Raw genomic sequence first — 20,057 nt, forward strand, 5'->3', positions numbered from 1 at the left:
ACTGCCAGTTTTAGGTATTAAAATATTTAAAGAAACAATCATTATGATATTAGTCCAGAAAGTATTATTTCACCTAGCGGAGGTTAATACATTTCATAGGTTCTAGGGCTAGAAAAGGCTATTAAGATCACCTAGACTGGATTTAATATAATTCAGGTTCAGTAATAGATGCAGGGACCTGTTCTGCCAGGCAGACAGCAAAGAGTAAGGTCATTCCCAAAGTCCTTCAGAGAAAGGGGAGAGAGCCAGACAGAGATCTGCCAACCAATTCTCCAACAGGAGCGAGCAGTGTTTGTCTGGAGATATCATGTTGGTTTACGACCGGGTCCAACAGCTTTCCTGAAGCAGCGAGGTCCGCTCTGCAGGACTGTCCCGACCCCGGCGTGGTGCGGACCAGAGGGGTCACCTTCCCTCGCACCCAACAGCCGGGCTTTGCTGCGGACGCCCAGCACCTCATCAAATCTCAGCTCCAGCCTTGCAGCACGACGGAGTCTCCTCTCCTCTCTCCCACCCCGCTCCGGGCTGGTTTTTGGACAAGTTACTGCCGAGCAGAGCCTGCTGCTGCCCTGGGCCAGCTGCTATAATTGTCCCATGCGGGACCATGTGTTTTCTTCTCCCCGTTGACCTCTCCAACAGGCCGGCTGCGGGGGACCGGAGAGCAGCTGGGCTGGCTCTTCTCACAGCTCTTTCAAGCAGCCGCGTGATATCCAAGTGCGATAGCGCTGGTGGGTGGTCTGCCTGCAACCTGCGGCTCCTCACAAGGAGCACGGAGCGAGTGAAGTGCTTCAAAAGGCGGTTGTGTAGGAAGCTGCCTCAGACGCTACCCGCTGCAGAGATGGGCAGATAGGACGCGAGCTCTTCCCTCCCCTGGGCTCCGGCACCTCCCCTGGGACTGCAGACCCGGGTATTTTTATTTCCACACCAAACTTGGGCTGTTCACCTCAGGCTTAAACAGGGGAGCGTGAACATCTTTCAAATTTACTTTTGGGGTTGGTTGTTTGTTTTCTAAACCTGCCCCTGTTTTGGAGGAAAAGAAAGAGGCTTTTAAAAAAGCAGCGGCCGGGAAATTTGCCCTGGTTTATAAGTGGAAAAAAGTAAATATACAAACAAAAAGAATCACTTTTATTTTCACCACGAAAGATGTTTCACCATTTTTTTCCCCCCATCAAAATCACTGCATTTACTATAAAGGCTCTTCTTTTCCCAAGAGTGACAAAGGGTTTCTTTGAAAAGCTTTTGTTCGGTGCTGGCACCCTGGGCTGCAAAACCTGGGCCTGGCCCCGAGCTGTAGGTACTGCAGGTCTCCGTGATGCTTTTCCTCCTTTCGCCTTGGGGCAACACAGAAAGAGCAAAGGAGACGGTGAGGCCACTTCTGAGCCTTATGTGTTTGCGTCTTACCCCTGGAAGTGCGCTCAGGTGACTTTGTTCTCCAGCTTCATTTGTATGCTTGGAGCCAGTCCTGCCATGGGTCTAAAAACCAATCATTCCTATTGATTTCATTGTGAATTTGCCATGTGGAACAACAGTCAGAAGAAAAGGTTGCCTTTAGCTATAAGCAGAAAAAACCAGAACCGACCCCCCCCACAAAGAAACAACAGTAAAAAAGGAACCCAGAACTCTCCTTCGCATTAGATAAGCAACTTGGCGTGTTAAAATCACCCTTGAGCACCTCCCACTGAAAATTAAAGGAAAGTGTCAGTTTTCTGACCAAAGCTGAAAAATGTTATTATTTAACAATTGGTTGTGGGCATTGTTGATGTTATAATATATCTCATTTCAAATCATAACAGATGAGTGATCTCTAAATTGTTGGTTCAAATGAGATAATACTCCATCATGCTTTCCTTTGCAACACAAATCCACATAACTAGCACAGTATAAATACAATCACTGGCTGGTATAAAAGCTTCAAATACTATTTTAAATCCTGCAAGTATGGCTTGTGCTCAAATTGACAGCTCAATGCTCTGTCAGTTCCCACTGCCAATCTCATTATGGAAGTAAACGGCTCTATCTTATTTTATCCTGTTCTATACATGATGCACTTAAAAGGACTTAAAAAAATCTAGTAAATGGAAATATATGGTACAATGAACAGTTAAAAATGTCAATTGAATTAGTGGGTGTGTGATATCTTTTCAGCATACAATGTGAACACAGATGCTGCCTTTTATAGAGGTTTATGCATACGAGGAACGTGAAGTGGAACAAATGAGATTTGAATTTTATTATACTTTTATAGCATTGCATTGCAGATATAGCTTTTTTTAATTAGCTCCTGTCTCAACACCTTTGGCAACTCTAAATAATTCAGAGAATCTTGTCTTTTGTTGTTGTTGTTGTTGCCGTTGCAGTGGTTTCTTTTGCAGAGAAGTAGCCCTTGTGAATGGCAGGAAGCTTATCTATCACCTAGTTTAAAAATGATCCTCCAATTAAACAACTAAACTCCCAGGGAGTGCACTGTGCTCCGCTCAGAGTCTTAAACCCCAATCGGCTGCCAGATGCAGAGTGACAAATCTATCCCAAGCCCTAAAAGGTGCCAGGACTGCTGAAAGTCTGCTTCCCTTTTCGTGAGATTTCCTACACGCTCCACCAAGTGGAAAAGTCTGTAGAAGTCAGTGTGATGGAGTGGGGCTCAGGGCTGCCGTTCCCCACCAGCCTCGCAGCTCACCGAAGGAGGGATGGGAGGCAGCCGGTGCCACCATGCAGCTTCATCAACCTGTTACTGCCTCCTGGCCTGGCGTTACACCCTTAGCAATAAAACACAAGCTGGATATAAAATAGGCACGAAACCCATCACTCCCAGCACTTCAAAGCAACAGGTGATATTTTATGTCAAAATAAATAAACAAATGCATGTAGACAGAAGTTGATGTTTATGCCACATCGCACGGTGCGGGGGGGGGGGGGGGTAGTCCCACCAGCTCCATTTCTAGACAGCACATCTTTGTTGAAAAACTTCAGGGACACAGTGTCTTATAAGGATTCCCTCGGGCTCCCAGCCTCTCCCTCGCTTCGCAATGTGTGGGCAGGATACAGCTGTTCAGCTTCACTGCGTGGTCTTCTCATCCAAACTGTTCACATAATGCAAAAATTACGTCCCTCAAGGCACTATGGAAATTCACATCCTAACACACTTTCAAATGCCTATTTATTTCACAGCTTAGTGCAAATATTACGTCTGCTCCAGAGTCCACTGTTTCAAACGATACCGCAGTGCCTCAGATTAAGTCTGTGGGATTTCTTTTGTACCTAAAAAGGACAAGGAATTTCTTATTCTTTGCAGAACAACAGAAAATAATTATTTATTTAAAAAAAAAAATCACAGTGATGTGTTTCCCCCCGCCCTGTTTTTTTCAAGGCAAATCCAAACTTCAGGAAATTTGTGAATTGCATAAAAGGTCATTCTGAGGGCTTAGCCCAGCTCAACAGAAAGGAGTATGTTAGGATAATAAGTATTGCACTATCGCCTGTTCACCCACTCCAGCTGGGTACTCCCCATTCACAGGAGAAACAAGAAGGATTTCTGCTGCTGTACATCATATAAATGCAATATGACATGAAATGTTTATAGACATGAATTTGAGACATTTCTAACTCAAGCTTTCAGCAATGACATTAGTTTGAAAAAGTAGCCCTTATGTTTTCAGCATCCATTTCAAGCCTGGGAAGCAAGCACAGAAGAATGAGCTCAGCTCAGGGGGTCTGGGGAACTTCTGTCCAACATCAGCCCTGACCAGGATCCTTGTGTGGCCCCAGGGGAGTCATATAAGGCCACATCCACAAATGAAGCAGCTCACACACGCTCCCACTGATCGCAGATCCTGGCCCCACCACCACACTGTGTCAGGGAGGGTTTGCAGTAAAAAACATTGTTTACCGCCACGTACATTCTGCCCATCTCTCTTGCTCATGTCTTTCAACTCTGTTTGCACTTCAGAAATGCTGTTCATATGTGTCCTTTAGCTCAACTGTAGAATAAAAAGACGTTTGCCAGGTTATGCAATAGGGAGTTTGGTAAAAAATGCGGTTGCAAACCCAAGCTGCATGAAATGGTCAACAGAGAGCCCTGGCACGGGTACCCTGTGTTAAGCCCCAAATTTCATTCAATCCATCAGAAAAACAAAAGGAAAGAGGAAAGAGGATAAGTAAGAGGCTGACATTTTGGCAGCATCTGCCTCTTCAGAAGACAGCAGGTGCTGCCAAAATATTAGGCTCTCTCATCTGTTTTCTTCATTGCTTTTGTGATGGGGGGAATTAAATCCTACAGTTGCAACTGATCTAACCTGGCAAGGCTCCTTCCTGATAATTGATGATTTTCTTGATCTCCTTTTTTTGACACGCCCTGTCCCCAGATGCCCATTGTCCTTCCAAATCTCTCTGTGGCCCCTAAGCCTTAATTAGATCTTGCAGGTTCTGTTTTTGTGGTGCTTTCACCTCTGCAGGTTTTGTTTCCACTCCAGGTCTGTCTGTCTTTCAGGCTCCAGATGTAGTTTGAAGATGCTTTGCTGTTCTTTGCCATCGGCCACTCAGCTGAACTACCTTTTTATAACAGTTGTTGTAGCTGCTGCCCCAGTCCTCTGTGAATGGCTGCTGTTCACCTTGGCACTCATCAAGAGGTATTGATGGCAAAGAGTGAGTATGAAACAGTAACTCTGGGTTAAACCTAAGGAAGGAACTTGGGGTTCACGATACAATGCAGAATTCAGGTATCTGGTTCAGGAATGGAACAGAAAAATCTAATTTACATCTCTACACTGTGTTACACGTTATGCACCAAGAAATGGGATTCATAGGAAAACATTAGCAAGCCCAGCTGAGGGGTGTGTAAGGCATTGCATTTCTCCCGGGCAGAAGGACCTAGCCCAGAGCTGAGATTTGGATGTCTCTGTGCCTTAAATCCTTAAATCCTCTTCCTGTTTACATACCCAAGTTATGCATTTAGGGGCACAGAAAGCAGCATGGGTTTTTGACACTATTGCCTGCCTCATGGTTAAGCCATGGCACAAGAGGACAAGCCAGAGGAAACCCAAGCCTAAGGCTAGGGCACCCAGTTAGGAGCAGGGGACCTGACTTTCCAGCTCCTGCTCTCTAAATTTTCTAGAGACTAGGGCCAAGGTAGAAGTCTTTTCTCTCCCATATGACAGCCTTACTCACTTGCCAGAGTTGCCAAAGCAACTCACAACTCAGAGTTGCACTCTCTTTTGCTTGCTCTTCAGGTAGCCCCGTAACTGTCTCCTACCTGGCTGCAAAGTTTCCTAGCATCAGCATATTATGCAAAAGGTCGTTTTGAATTGTCAGCTCTCTGTAGCAGAGTGGTAGGTGTGTTTTGAGCATGTTTAGTTGAACTAAGGCCTGCAGGGCAGGAGATTTTGGAACTGAGAAACCTGTATTTTTGTAAATCCAACCAAGCATAGGTAGGAGGTAGACGCCCTCCTCTTGCCTCTTGGCCAAGATGGCAGTACTCCTATTCTGGAGTATAGCAGAACTAACCTATTAAAAGACTGCAAGAACGCTTACACTCTTTTAGGGTATCTCAGGTTCTAAGCTGCTTAGGTAGAGATCTTCTGGGTCATTGCAGTTGAGTGAGGATCTAGAAGAGGTCTGCTTCCAGACTACACAGAACATCAGACATGTACTTACTTGTGAGGAGGGAGGAAGGGGGCTCTAAGCAGACGTCTCCATGGGAAGACTGAATAAAAGGTGGCACACAGTGAGGAGGATACTGCTTAAAGCAAACCAAACTAGACATTATTGACAAAACTCCCCTGCCCTGCAAGTCACCAGCCACTTACTAACATCATAAGAGTTTGACATACGCTTTTCTGCTCCAACCCCCAGCAAGGAGAGCAGTTTGTCTGCTGGCTGAGAGCCCCTTTGGAAATGCTGGTGCCTTCCCTTTTGACTTCCTTTCCCTGGCGTACCCTGCCCTGTGATTTTTGGCAGCAGAAGTGGCGAGTTCAAAGCAAGCAGTGAGAATGAACTTTTAAAAGGCGGGCACTTGGTAGCAGCCCTATTAGCAGCTGACTATTTCAGAGAACTTATTAAAAGAAAGGGGCCTCAGCAGCAAGGGGTAGATTAACAGGTACAGGGTACTGACCGTGCAGGGAGAACAGCAGCCTGTTCTTTATTTATCAGCTGCCACGCTGGTAACTAGCTTTGGCAGAATGGCAGACTAAGTCAGGAGTCCAGGGAACAAAAGAGGCAGATTTCTTTCTGCAGTGTTTAGATTCTGCATTTGCAGACTGTCTTGCTAAAGACACAAAGAGAAGAGAGAGATTATGACTGTGATAGTCTACATGGCAATGCAAGTCTTAGGGAAGCCAGGTTCCAGTTCACCTGGGAGAGGGCAGGCAATACCAGAGGGCGTTTGGATAGCAAACGTAGTGCCAGTTTTTAATGGAAGCACACAGGGCGTAGAGAGGCAATGAGTCGTACTGCAGTGACATGTACTTTGGAGGGGACGCAGCAGTATCACAGTGGCGGACTTTTAACAGCTCTGGGTGCTCTGGGCACACCCAGCTTTTCTAAACCCATTCAGCATGGCTCCTAACACGATTATCATAGCCACATTTTCAAGCCAACGTTATGTCAGAAGCACTCAGTATATGGAGCTCTTTGGAAAATTGGCTCCTACTTTTTGGCAGTAATTGAAAGCTGAGCTCTTAGGAAAATGGGAGCTCTAAATGCTTGGATGACATTTCTCAACTTTCCTTACAAATAGGAGAACCTGTAAGCCACAAAGGCAATGCCATCAGCCATCTTTTAAGGATATCACCATCAGACAGACTATTATTACATTTGCTCTTCTATTTAATCCTCATGAGAACTATAAGGCAAAGTTAGCAACAGCAGAGTGACAGACGACTACAGCATTCAGATTTGAATATCCCCTATTTTAATATAAAGCTATATCTAAACAGAAACAGCACTGATGTGCATGTAGGGAACAATATGTGTAGTGCATGCCTGTTCCTTTAAATGAAAGGAAACACCAGGCAGTTATCTCCATCAGGTTTTATTATGTGACATAGGATGAACAATTACATACTGTGCAATAAGCTAAGTGAGGTTTTAATCGCTGCTGCATTTATGGATGGTTTATCCTGACCTTTCATAGCCTTAAAAACTAATAACTGAAGCAAAACGAAGTTTACCAGCTCCTCTCAGAAACTAGCCATGTGAGCATAATCAAATCCCAGGCATTACTAAAGCCTGGATTCCTGAGCTGATGAGGAACTGAGTCACTTCCCATGTCAGATGCTGCTGGACAAGCAATGTCTTTTCTTTTTTGACCAAATTAGAAAAAAGGGTATGGGGTTTACGGCTAAGGCCAAATCATCATCTGAAGTAAATTACACTGAATTTGCAGCTTTCATTGTCTGCATACTTTATTTATAAGACAATAACAACCATTGTGATATCTTTAATGAAGAATACTTATTCCAAGAAATGTGATCTATCTAAGAATAATTATATAGAAGTTATGCTAGATAAATATCATACTAAAAAGGGAGAGCTCTGTCTTACAGAGATGCCTCTTCTATGGAAAGATGCTTTTAGGCAAAGAGATTTGATGAAGTCCATGTGTAAGTTAGCAGCAGAGCTATGAACAAAACCTGAAGTCTCACCTTTTCTCCCTCTTCGTTATGCCACCATGGCTTTCCGGAGAGGTGAATGAGATGACAAGGAATGAAAGATGGTATTTAACACAGTTTTCACATTAACATTTTTCTGCTGGTCCCCTGAAGGCCCACAGCTGTCGTTAGGACTCTAATCCAGAATTTTCTCCATTCCAGAAAACTTGGAATAAGAGTTGCCTCCCCTTCATGTGTCCTTTGCATGCCATTGATTTATGGACTTACATGCCTCCTGCAATCAAGTGATGCCTTGCAACCCTAATGCATCCAGGAGGCAATCGTTTGAAGTAAAGGACTTGCAGAATCACTACCATGAAGTTAACTCTAATGATAATCTCTTTTCACCGTAGCCATGTTTGTAAACACAGGAATGCAAAGCTGCCCTGTTTCAGCTTATTTCAGACATGAATGAAACAAGATACTGTGATTCTCTCTTTTTCCTTTTTCTTTTTCCAAAAGGGAAGGCACATTTGCAAACCTGCCTGCAGCAAGCCCTGTCTACCTGTGGTCTACTTCAGAAGAGTGGCTTTTCAAGGCCTCTCGCAGGCTGCCTCATTCCAGGCTTGGTGACAAAATTGCCTACAGCAATACTTAGCCACTTTATTTGCCACCCTCAGCTGCAAATGCAAAGGAGTAGACACGCCTCAGATTAAACTCACCACAAACATTCAGAGAAGTTAATTGTTGTGATCCGACCCACAAAAGAGAGAGAAAATGCACATATCCGATGAGTTTGCAGGCATCGCTCCTTGCAGCTGCACAGCTGTCCTTCACACATGAAAGAAACGGGTCCTGCTACCAAACATCTCTTTCAGCTTTTTCTTCTGTACAGCTATCTTCAGGTTTCTCCAAACCACAGCTCTGCACAACATTACAGCTGCCTGGGCCAGATCCTCGGCAGTTGTAACCCAACCTGGCTCCATGGATTTCAAACGCCTTTTCCACCCACTGGAGAATCTGTCTGCAAGTTGAAAGTATTTCCCTCTCCTCTTTCCCCGCCTGCCACGCAAACAGACACACACGCATCCACATACATGGTAACTGGAATGAGTCCAAAAAGTTTTTCTCAACTCTGGTAGCTTTTTTTTTTTTTTTTCCCCCAAACTAACTTGGAAGGAAAACTTTGAAAGCTTTCCAATGCAAATGTTCCTGGGGCAAGAGGGCTCGATGTAAACAATAGCTAGAGCTGGGTTCTGCAAGAACTTTTAACATGGAGTCCCAAGTCAAACGTCTGTTGTTCCTCCTCTTCTTTCCCTCCTACAGCTAATGTGTACTGTACACGCTTGTGCATTGCTCTGTCAAACACTCCTCACAGCTGCCAGGTCACTGAGTACATGGCAGCTTCTGCCAGGGAAGTAGAAGTGTGCTGGTCTGACACCTTTGATAATGAATTTTCCCCAGCGAGTCAGGGGAAGATAGCCTTTTTTTCCTAATTTATGTGGTTCGCTGAGGAACAGATAAGACACGCCAGAGAAGCATCTCTTGCTTGGCTGTGTGCATCTGAAAACTGCTGGGAAAACCAGAAAGAAAGGATCCTATCTTGCAGTAATTAGGGCAAGGGGGAAAAAAGGGGGAGATGGAGAAGGTGGAACCTTTTGGTCCCTGTTTCTTTGGGCCTTGAAGTGGTTAAATCAAAGAGCTTCTGATTTTCAGAATTGTACAATGGCAGCCCTCTCAGGTCAGACAACATCATTAAAGAGGGAATGATCACATGATAGGGTGCTGGGAAAAGGGGTCAAAAGATAACAGAGGCTTCTGTTTTGATTTGCTAAAGAAAAGGTAATCACCAGAGTGGGACCTGATGAAGTCAAGTTGGATAGTTCTACCTTTACTCTGGAAATACTGCAACTTTACACCAGAGGAACTGCAGTTGGGCTGGGTGAGGTGAACATGCCATGAAGAGGGAAAGACCATGGCCACTCCATCATCTACTGCAAATTCAGACCATCTCTGAGCATTTAGTGAATTCTGTACAACTACCTGACAACCATCCAGGTGCGAGCACATACAGAGCCATTTTCTGAGTTTATACAGCTCTGGGGGCCAGGATGATCCCTTTCTGACACAATATTCAACCAATGAAGTCTCTCGGTGCCTTTGCAATACAAACCACCATAAGGCTATTAATGAGGCACTATCTTCTAAATTAATCTCTCCAGCATAAAGTTGGCAGTGGTAGGCTATTAATATATTTCAGATAACCATATTATCAGAGCATCTTCTGGGTAAATCAAACACATGCAAAGTTTTTAGCTGATTTCACCATCCTGCTGCCTCTTCTCCTTTTGCAAGGCTTTAACACTTCTTGGCATATAGGCTGCTGTTGTTGCAAAAATTTTGTTGCAGTTAATTTTTTTTAATTGGTTGTTCAATCTGATTTGAAAGATGCAAGGCTGATGGAGGAAAAAACTGCTCATTTGACTAGATACAGTTGCGAAATATACTAATAATCCCCAAAGATACTTGGATGAATCCTAAATTCATATATAGGATTGTTGATGCTGTTGATTTTTTTAACTTCTGGATTCATAATGGCCCTCATGCAATGCATAAATGTAATCATACATGCGGAAAAGAAGATGGCCTGTTGGAAACTTTGGCCATCTGCAAGGCTGGTTTTATATACGACTGTTGCCTTTCTTTGATAAGCAACTCAGGAATTTCCAGATTCAGCAACTCGGCATCTTCCTTTAAAGCATGCAGCAAATTTGTAACATACTATAGGCTGACTTTATTAGATTAATTAAAGAAACCTATTAATTTCCAAGTAAATGAAAAATATTTTTAATCATTGCCTGTGAACCACTTAGCACATTAACTTGTCCCTCTGAAGTCATTTACTTAAGTGTGCCCTCAGTTTGCTTAATCCATAACTGGTCAATAGTATATTAATATTACAGTCTCATTTTGGATCTAAGCATGTCTGAGCCTATTAAACTGTCACCCTGGATTTACTTGCAGGGAAAAATTATCTGCATTCAGAGATAGAGGGAGAAAAGTATTAAAGTGAATCGAGCACTAATGAAATTAATCATAATCATCGTAAGTACTTTCAACTGCTATCACCCAGTGGGAGATGCTGCTACAGGAAAGTCTTCCTGCCCTATTGTTTTTATGGCTGAGCTGTGGAGCATACTTTAGCTTTTGTTTGTTCCAAAGAGACCAATAACGCTCTGGTTATCATTTGGAATCATTCCTTTTTTTTTTAACTAAGAATCAACCTTAGAGACAACCTTGAAATATAAGCTACCTCATGCAAAGCTTGTTCTACTGAACTAGTTTAATGTAGGTCAGACCTACTGTAGTTTGTGTTATAATTCATTCAAACTGTGAGACTCCATCTCTTGCTGTTTACTTTTACTGCACGGCTTGTGAACCTGATATATATAATTTACAGGTCCACAACAATAGGAAAGAGCAAGTCAGGAGAAAAATGATCTATGTCCCTGCAGTGTAAGATACCTTTAGATATACAGAGCCAGATCCTGAGTTGTGTAAATCAGAATAGGTGGATGGTGCACTAAAGCCAATAAGGCTATGCAGATTTATATTAGTGCTGTAAGATTATCCTTTACAGCACTCCTCTTAATTCATGCAAAAATTTTATAATCCTTCAATAATACTTGAATTTTAAAATGCCTTTTTTTTTTCCTTGCAACTGCTGGGGTCTGTAGTGGCAAGACACTAATCTGTACTCTGTTTAATACTCTGTGAAACTTTTGAAGGGTTCCCCCACATATCTTCTTTGAATTCTTCAGTTGTCTAGAAACTCTGGTGGTGTATGGATTAAACAGTTGAAGGAAACCTCTGAGGAAGAGGAACATGACAATGGGAAAGACGAAAAATAGCAGCAGATCAAAAGCAGTTATCTCTAAAAACAAATTCTGTGCTATCCACAATTAAGCAACATTTGACATTTAAAAAATATTTGATCAGTGTTTTGGCTTACAGAACTGCTTAAGGGGCACTGTGATGTGTAAATTAAATTCAAATGAAGGTTAAATATAGTTCTTTGGGAAAGACTGCACGGTTTAAATTACCTAATTATTTGGACAAAAATCTGTTCTCCTGTAATTAAATGTATACAAAAGAATGTGTCTTTTTACTAAGTACATTTGGAGAGGAGATGTTTATCAGCAAATGGTTACTTCCTCTTGAAGATCGTAAAGATACTGTCATCACTCAGAACTGTGTAAGAAGGAGGAAAGTTGGTTTATACATTTATCGGAGCTCTGCTGAGGTTGAACGGAAGTGAGACCGCGTGCTCGCGCACTTGGCTGTATGCAGCCCTCCAGGCCCTGACCCTGCAAAGCCCTTCCAGAGATGCTTTGCTTTAACTCTTTCCCTAGAGATCATGCCTATGCAGGAAGGCATAGACCACAGCGATGTGCCCAGGCAGTGCTCTCGTCATGAAAAGAGCTGAGAATTCATCTAATCCGTGCCTGCTACGATGCAGGATCGCTGTTTGCAGTACCTGGGACCAGATTTCTGCCTTGCATTCAGCTCAGACCCTCCCGTTCTGCAAGTGTTCCCAGGCTTCAGAAGGACAACTGCTGGAGTGAGTTATGGCCCATGTGAGGAAGGGGATGAGAGTCTGGATCAGTGGGGTTTGTTTAGTCTATTTTTAAATGTGTTGAGTGAGGGGATTTCACCATCTTTCTGAGGGAGACTCCTCCTGAGCCTAGCAGATGTCAACAGCAGGATATCTTTTGCATGATACCGGGCATGAACTTTCTCTTCGCCTCGTCCATTTTTCTTCATTATGTTCTTTTTTACTTAAGCGTTCCTCCATCAATATTCACACCCTTTAGTATTTCTGTTTCCTTCTCCAGAGCCATTGCTCAGTCCCATAAACTGTAGCTCTTTCATTCTCTCTTTGGTGTCACTCCATCCACCTCCTTTCTACTTTAGGAAGGCACCCTTTTCTGCCTCCCTTCAGTTTGCCAATTCAGTTCAAATCTGCTGTGTGTGGCTGACAGACAGAAATCTCAGCTTTGCTTAGGGCTCAGAGCTCTATGCCATCAATTTAATATTGCAATACAGGCATAATGCACTCAGATTGTTCAATTCCTGCTCATGAACCAAAGTCTTGGTCTCCAAAGACCTGGAAATTAACTCTGCACAGTGTGCCTAAGCTTCACAATGCCGTTCACTGCAGCGAATATGTGATATGGAACAGAGCCTTGGAAAAGAAAATAATAAGCAAGGCCATATTGCTTAAAATTCTGAAATTTCCAACATGTACCTGGGATTATGCAAATATCTGTGGTCTCCCAGGTTGGAAGAGTAGCATCACTCCGCATGTCATGTCCCCAGTTGTAATACCTGTCATAATTATATTGGGGAAGAAATTGCATGCTCATTAGAAGAAGTACACTGGTGCACAAAACTTGTGTCTGGTGGGCCCAGAGCATCTGAACTGCATGTGTGAGGAATGTTTGGGTTTCACACATGTGTCAAGGAGGGATTTTTCAAAGTGAGTGGGAAATGAAAAGCAGCTCATCAAACTTTCCCACAAGTTATTTTACAATCCACTCTCTTTATTCAAATACATTCTGCAGAACACAAGATTACTTGGAGAAGAAGAGAAGGGGAGAAAAAAACCCCTGCATTTATTGCTAATAGTCATAAAGGGAAACCATAAATCTACTGGGGCCATGCAGTGAGTCTAATAGTGAGTAAGAACACATGTAATCAATATGAATGTATTCATTTTTATTTTCTCTCAGCCACAATCAATATGCATGGTATCTCAGTGTTGAATAGGAAGGCACAGCTTTTGCCCCAGTGAGTTTACAATAATTCAGCAAAACTCCTGGTGAGTTTTGATTGAATAATAAGTTTGGCTCCAGCCAGACAAAATGCACAGGCAGGCAGTATGCTGACAGGGAGCAAAACTGGGAGCCAGCAATTCTAGAAAAGAGCTGGGTGCAGGAAGGCAAGGGAAGAATGAAGCACTAAGGGGTGACTTTGAGGAAGAAAGACAAAAGCGCTGCGATTATTTCTCTGGGTGGTAGAAAAGATCCTTTTTGCAGAGCAGAAGGAAGCTGTCCCCAACTTTTGGTGCAGCATGAAAAAAAGATTCAGAGGTCATCTTTGCAGCACTGCGGGAAGGAGTTGCTAACATGCAAAGAGCTGACCTCTGCAGAGCTTTGACCTTCATGTGACTCCTCCAAATATTCATTTACTGTGTCATTCTTAATTGTCTTCATAGCCCCTGTCCCATGGCTACATGCACCCAGAGGTTACAAAGCAGCACCGCCGGAGCTGCCAAAGCAGAGAAGGAGGAGACGCAGGCCCCGGGGAAATCTGGACGTGCACTGGCTCCCGCTAGCACTCCATGGGCAAACGTCTTTGTACAGAGCAGGCACGGACGGTGCAGAGGAAGCCTCCGCTTTGCTCCCTGCCGCTAACACTGCTGAGCAAGCAGCCTGTTGCATTCTCCACTGACTTTAATTTGCAAATAGCCTTAAAGCATTGCGGAAAACAGCATGGGAATTTTTTTTCTAATGATGGTAACAAAGGCTTGGCTGTCTCTATAAAGCCTGTAATGTAATCGCTGAACAACTAAAGAGTACACAAGGTGTCATGCAGAAACAAAGAAAGAGGTCATCCTGACCAGAGGAGGGAATGAAAGCAGAGAGAAACATTCATATTCATTGAATCAAGCTTCTGCACTATCATGTCTGGACATTGAATCTACCTGGGGCACTAATAAAAATCCAAATAAATAAACATAACTGTTTATAACTCTTGAACTTACCTGCCAGAGCAGTGGCTGTGTCCCTCAATCCACCGTAGCAGGCTGCCTGAAAACAGTTCAAAGAGCAGTTAGGTATCTAACTTTCACTGAAATTCAGGAGTGCTGGCCATTTAGCTACCCTTGGAAGACACACACAGGCATGCACCGCTCTGCGTCAGACAGTATGTTTCTCAATGGCCTCTCTCTTTTCCTGGGGAGAAGTTCCCGAAAGATCCCCCTCGATGAGCTCTCCAGGACTAATCACCGTACACTGCTTACCTATTCACTTCCCAGGCCGGTGATATTCTAGTCATTGCGCTGTGTCCTGTCATGCCTTCAGTTTGTTAGCCTCCTAATGAAAAGACCCAATTCCTTCCCTGACGGGTTGGGAGGCTTGGCTAATAGTGCTGTGTAAATGAAGAAGATGGTTATTGCTATGAGTGTTACATTAGTAATAACAAGGAACTGTGGTCAGCTATGGCAGATATACAGGAAATGAGAGAAAATACCTACTTAAAAAGAAGGTTAGAGAAACAGCTGCTTTTCATGAACTGAGGAGAGACATTTGCATGTGAAACAGAACATGATGAGCTTGGCAAAAAAATTCCTACTAACATTAACTCTAATTTTAAAATTATTTAATTTTGCCCTGCATTTTAGCCCAGGGAACACTGGCTTCCTGCAAGCATGCAGGCAAGCTCGTGAATTGCTCACGGGAATATTTGCAGGAAGGGAAGGGTGAGCTCATATATTTGGTGATTCATATTCCAATGAGAACTACACTACCCTGAGTGAGAGGAGGATTCAAGGAGAGAGCTCCTCTCCTGTGCCAGAGAGGCAAATGACTAAGGAAGCAAATAAAAGACTGGGCAAGTTAAGGACGGTTTTTTCCTACCGCATCCTCACAGCCTTCAGAAGTCAGTAGGTTTTCATCGCCCTGAAGAGGTCCAGATGGCACCTGGACACAATAGTGCTGATAACCCCATAAAAGGTTCTATCTCACCTTTTTGTTTGCTCTTGAGCTATGGCATACCAGTGCATCTGGGCCAGATGCAAACATATTTCATACAGCAGAGTACAGGGAAAAAGAATGGTGTAAATCCCACTTGTAGTCCCGAGTACAATTTTCCAAGGCAGAGACACCAGTTTAGCTGTGAGGTGGAGTTGGTCCTGTTTAACTGGACAAGGACAGCCCTAGATAATAGTGATCCCATTATTTCCTCACAAGTAATATGCAGGCCACAAGTATTTAAAACATGACACAGCAAATACTTTCAAATAGTGATCTGCTCACAGCCGCTTGCTTTCAAAGTAAGAGGCAATATTTTTCTCCAGGTAATGATTCCTTGCACCAAGCCTTAAGCCAAAAAAGCCCACTTATACCATGGAAAATCTCTTACCAACTGCAAGGGGCTATCTGTAAAGTCCTTTCCAAACAGCAAGCCACTGAAACCAACGCTTATCAAAGACCAATCCAGACATCACTCCTTTCCTTCAAATGCCCAACATACCAACAAGATGCAAGTCAGAGAAGTGCTGCTGTGTCCCACTTAAACGTGGATGGAGAAACCAAATGCAACAGCAAACATGTCAAGTCAACCATCTATTGTATTGGCCTGTTTATTCTTTTCCATTCTGATGTTAATCCAAAACTCTCATAACAATCTATCTATGTCCTAAACACTGTCTGGCATATTTTTCCAAAGAAAACCAGGAAGCTCATTAGTTTCCTTTAGAAGATACAAATCTGCAGCTCAACATAAACTTCAAGAAAACATATTTGATTTCCTGTACTGGAAGGTAAGTTTTGCAAAACTAACAGCAGGGTAGTTGATACATCTCCAAGATTCTTGTTTGCTCACAGTCTCTTCATGGGACACCTCAGATATTTAAACATGGAAGTAGCTCTACTTCATGTCATCTGCAAAGCCTTGGAAGAAAAAAATAGGGGAAGTGGAGGAATAGGAAGATAGATTTTATAAGGAGTAGCAAAAAAAGCACAGGAATTATTTCAGTTAAACAGAAAAATTTAAAAAAATTAATTTAAAAAAACCTGAAGTATCTTCTTATTTTTACAGCTGGCTAAAGATTTAATAGCAACATTTCAGTGCTTGCACAATGGCATCTGCACAAACAGCTGTAGTTCCCTTGTGTAAAACATACTGGATGCAGCAGATAATTTGCTTGAACTTGCTCTCACAGGCAGCATAGTCTAACAAAGGAATGGTTAATGATTTCTGCTAAATAATAGAAAGCTTCAGACACATTGCAGTGCAGGATGTTCCTTACTCTCCCTTTGTCTATGCGCACATCTTAAATCTTGCACAATCTAGAGTCTAATCTGGGGGGAGGGTTTGGGGAGTGTAAGGGAGTGGCGTTGAAGAGAAATCTTCCTTTAGTTTGCCTGGCTGTGGAGTAGACCACATGGATTATCTTTTTATTTACGTTTATACTTCTCTGAGTATTTGTGTTTAAAAAGCCTAATATGCCCTATCAAAAAGGATTATGTGTAATTGCCTTGACGCTCATCTCCTTGAAACTGGTGCTGGGAGGCATACCAGTGTATTCAATTTAGAAATTTGTATATAGGGCAGCACCCAATAAAAGTCCCTGAAAACCGATGAAGTTTTACATTATACAATGTCTCTGTTGCCTCTATTTTTTTTTCCTTTGTGCAGAGAAAAGGTAGAACATTTCTGTACTTGATTAAGTTCAGTTGGTGGAGATTTATTGGCAAGGGTTGCACTGTGTTTTTGGTATTAACCTCTTAGATCACAGCAAGTGGCTTTTGAAGTTGGCTGGGGGCTAGAGGAAATTTCTTCGTCAAGGGACATACCACGCCTACCTCCTTCCAAGGGGAGGCTGAGGGCAGAGCAGGGAACGGGAAGGTCACTCTATTCTGCTTGCCACATCATGCAATAAATATTAACCGGAGATGATTATTGAACGCAAAGAAATAAATAACCGAGAGCTCTTACAAGGCTTACAGCTTGTATGTATCTTGTTAGATGATTAAAGAAAAGCAGGAAAGAATGACTCTGCCAGACAAAATCCAGTATGTTTTATTCCTAGCTGTGTTGCAAAGAAAGTGAAATGATTCAGGGCTTCATCCGCCCTACTTTTCCCTCCCCTTCCCATTCCTCCTGACCCTTCCAGCAATCCCAGTAGCCGTGTTCCTGGAACCACGCTGCCAGGTCCCAGCAGCAACTGTTTTTTCTCCTGCTAGTTAGCACACAGAGAGCATCTGCGTCAGCCCAGAGCATCAGCCCTTTCCCAGTGGGAGTGCCCAGCGGTGCCACCTCTGCCAGGAGAGGACAGCAGCACAAGTCCTCTCAGTCCCACCACCCAGGTGAAGGGGGACTTGCACACTCTGCCCCACAGGGCAAAAAACCTGGCTGCTGCAGCTGGACCTGAAAGAGAAATTAAGCCTGTGGAGTTTCAATTTCCCTGATTAAATTTCCCTATTAAAACAGAAAGAAAAAGAGAAATGAATCCAGTAAAAGAGGTTGGAATCGGACCATGGACTTCATCCCGGAGCACAGTCTTTCCAGGCAAGGAGCTTTATTTCCACCGTTAATAGGACAAGGGCAAATCGACAAAATTCATATCTTAGTGCAGTTTCAGGTAACGAATGTGCCACAAGATACAGAAAGAAGAGGTTTAATTGACAACGCTTCTAATTATATTACTTTAAATGCTGGAACAAACAATCAAAGAAACTATTTGTAAGCATCTAGAAGATAACGAGGAGATGAGTTACGGGCAGCGTGGATTTGTCAAGAACAAATTGTGTCACACTAATGTAATTTCCTTCCCCCACAGGATAATAGACCTTGCGGACATGGAAGAAGCAGTAGATGTCATATATCTTGAGCCTAGTAAGTTTTCTGACACTGTCTCATATAACATTCTGATAAATAAGAGAAGAAAATGTGGACTAGGGGAAACCTGCTAGAGAGTGAGTGCAAAACTGGTTAGAAAACCATATTGGAAAGAATAATTATCAATGGTTCACTGTCAAAGGCTGTATCAAGTGGATTCCACGGAGGTCTCTCTTGGCCTGGTACTATTCATTGCTAATGAACTGGATGATAGAAAAGATTGTGGTGCTATTAAATCGTACATTGCCTGTTATGGGGAGAGGTTCCACATCTGCTGCAGGAAGAGACTAGTGTTCCAGAAGAGCAAAAATAAGATGCAAGTCAAGCAAAGTAACTGTTATATTATGCAATGACCCAGCACTAATCTGCTACATAAATTAAAAGTTAAGAATAATTGACTTGGTACTACAGCTTTGTAGGTAAGGATCTGTGTGTTACAGTTGGTCAGAAGATGAACACGAAAACTTAAGAAGAATAAAAATTTTTTTCCTTTACTCAACACGTGTAACACCTCAAGGCATTGCAGCCAGACTAGGTTTTGGCCACCTAACTTTAAGGAACATGTAGGCCAATGAGGTCCAAAGGAGAGCAACAGAAATGACCAAAAATCTGGGCATCTAGGAGAAAGAGCTGGGCCTGCATAGTCTAGAGAGAAAAAGACTGAAGCAAAACACAGCAGTGGTCTTTGAATCTGTAAGTGATTGCTGTAAAGGGAAAGCAGTCATTCTTCTCTGTGACCATGGTGAACAGGACAAGAAACAAATGGTTTATAATTTAGGAAGAGAGTTTAAGGTTAGGCATTAGGAAAAAAATTGCCAGTGTTATAGACAGTTGAACAATGGAATAGACTCCTTAGGGATGCTGTGGAGTCTCCATCACTGAGAGAAGATCCATGTACAACTTGAAGTTGTCCTAGAGTAGGGAATGGACTAGATGACCTCTAAAGACTCCCTTCAAATCCACTTTTCTCTAATCCCATGAATTCTATGAATACCACAGTCTAGTTATGTTTAATAAATTAAACTGTAAGGAAGAAAAATAATTCCCTAGACACAGAGCTAGGTCTGAAAACACTAAACAAGTTGTAGTAATAGGCCATAAATTTGCTTTCATTCCCTAAGGAGATTTTATTGCCACAAAGACTAACATAACAGAAGCCTCCTCTAATAGTTAAGTAACTCCAATACACTGGCAGGTTCTTTGATTCATATTCTGGAAGAAGTAGTTTATGTTTATAGAAACAAATTGGTTGCATCACAAATACAGGTTAGGTCAATCTTCAGAGCTCTATACGTCTCAAAAATGTTGGTTTTTTTTTTTTTAAAAACCTCATGTCTTGAACAGCAAAAACACAACTCCAGACCATTATTGAAAGGCACTTTGAATTATTTTCATCCTATTCCTATACTGACTGCTTCTCAGTATAACATTCAAATACCCTACTACCAGAATGAAGACAAAGGTTACGCAGACAAGATGCGGTATGGCTTCATCAGCTAATCAGAAAACAACACAAAACTGTGCTGTTCTTCAGTATCAGACATCCATACTTTATGTAAAGCAGAAAGCACTTTATAAGTTGATGGAAGGGACCCTGAGGGGTTTCCTTTCTATACCATGAGTACAACAGAAAGAAAGGGAAACTTTCTAATTAAAATTTCCTAAGAAAGTGTGGTTTCAAGGAAAGGAATAATTATTGTTATAAAATGTCATACCAGTAAAGCAATCCAAGTTATCAACCAGGGTTTTGATTTTCTTTTTGCATCACCAAGCAGATTCCGTAATACATTTTCA

General features: G+C 42.6%; 1 long non-coding RNA gene across 3 annotated transcripts; it reads right to left on the reverse strand.

The window, feature by feature from the left end:
• Nucleotides 1-1,058: 1,058 nt before the first annotated feature.
• LOC138685409 (uncharacterized) lies at nucleotides 1,059-15,123 on the reverse strand. 3 transcript variants are annotated; one of them, XR_011324645.1, is made up of 5 exons: nucleotides 14,896-15,123; nucleotides 14,662-14,780; nucleotides 14,404-14,449; nucleotides 12,886-12,965; nucleotides 1,059-3,252 (listed from the first exon to the last, which is right to left on the reverse strand). It is a non-coding gene; the product is annotated as an uncharacterized lncRNA (long non-coding RNA). The 3 variants fall into 3 exon arrangements; XR_011324646.1 differs by adding an exon at nucleotides 9,467-9,571 and having other exon boundaries at nucleotides 14,662-14,896; XR_011324644.1 differs by having other exon boundaries at nucleotides 14,662-14,896.
• Between the last annotated feature and the right edge of the window lie 4,934 nt (nucleotides 15,124-20,057).

Source organism: Haliaeetus albicilla, chromosome 5 (genome assembly GCF_947461875.1).
Source record: "Haliaeetus albicilla chromosome 5, bHalAlb1.1, whole genome shotgun sequence".
In the NCBI taxonomy this organism is placed as follows: domain Eukaryota; kingdom Metazoa; phylum Chordata; class Aves; order Accipitriformes; family Accipitridae; genus Haliaeetus; species Haliaeetus albicilla.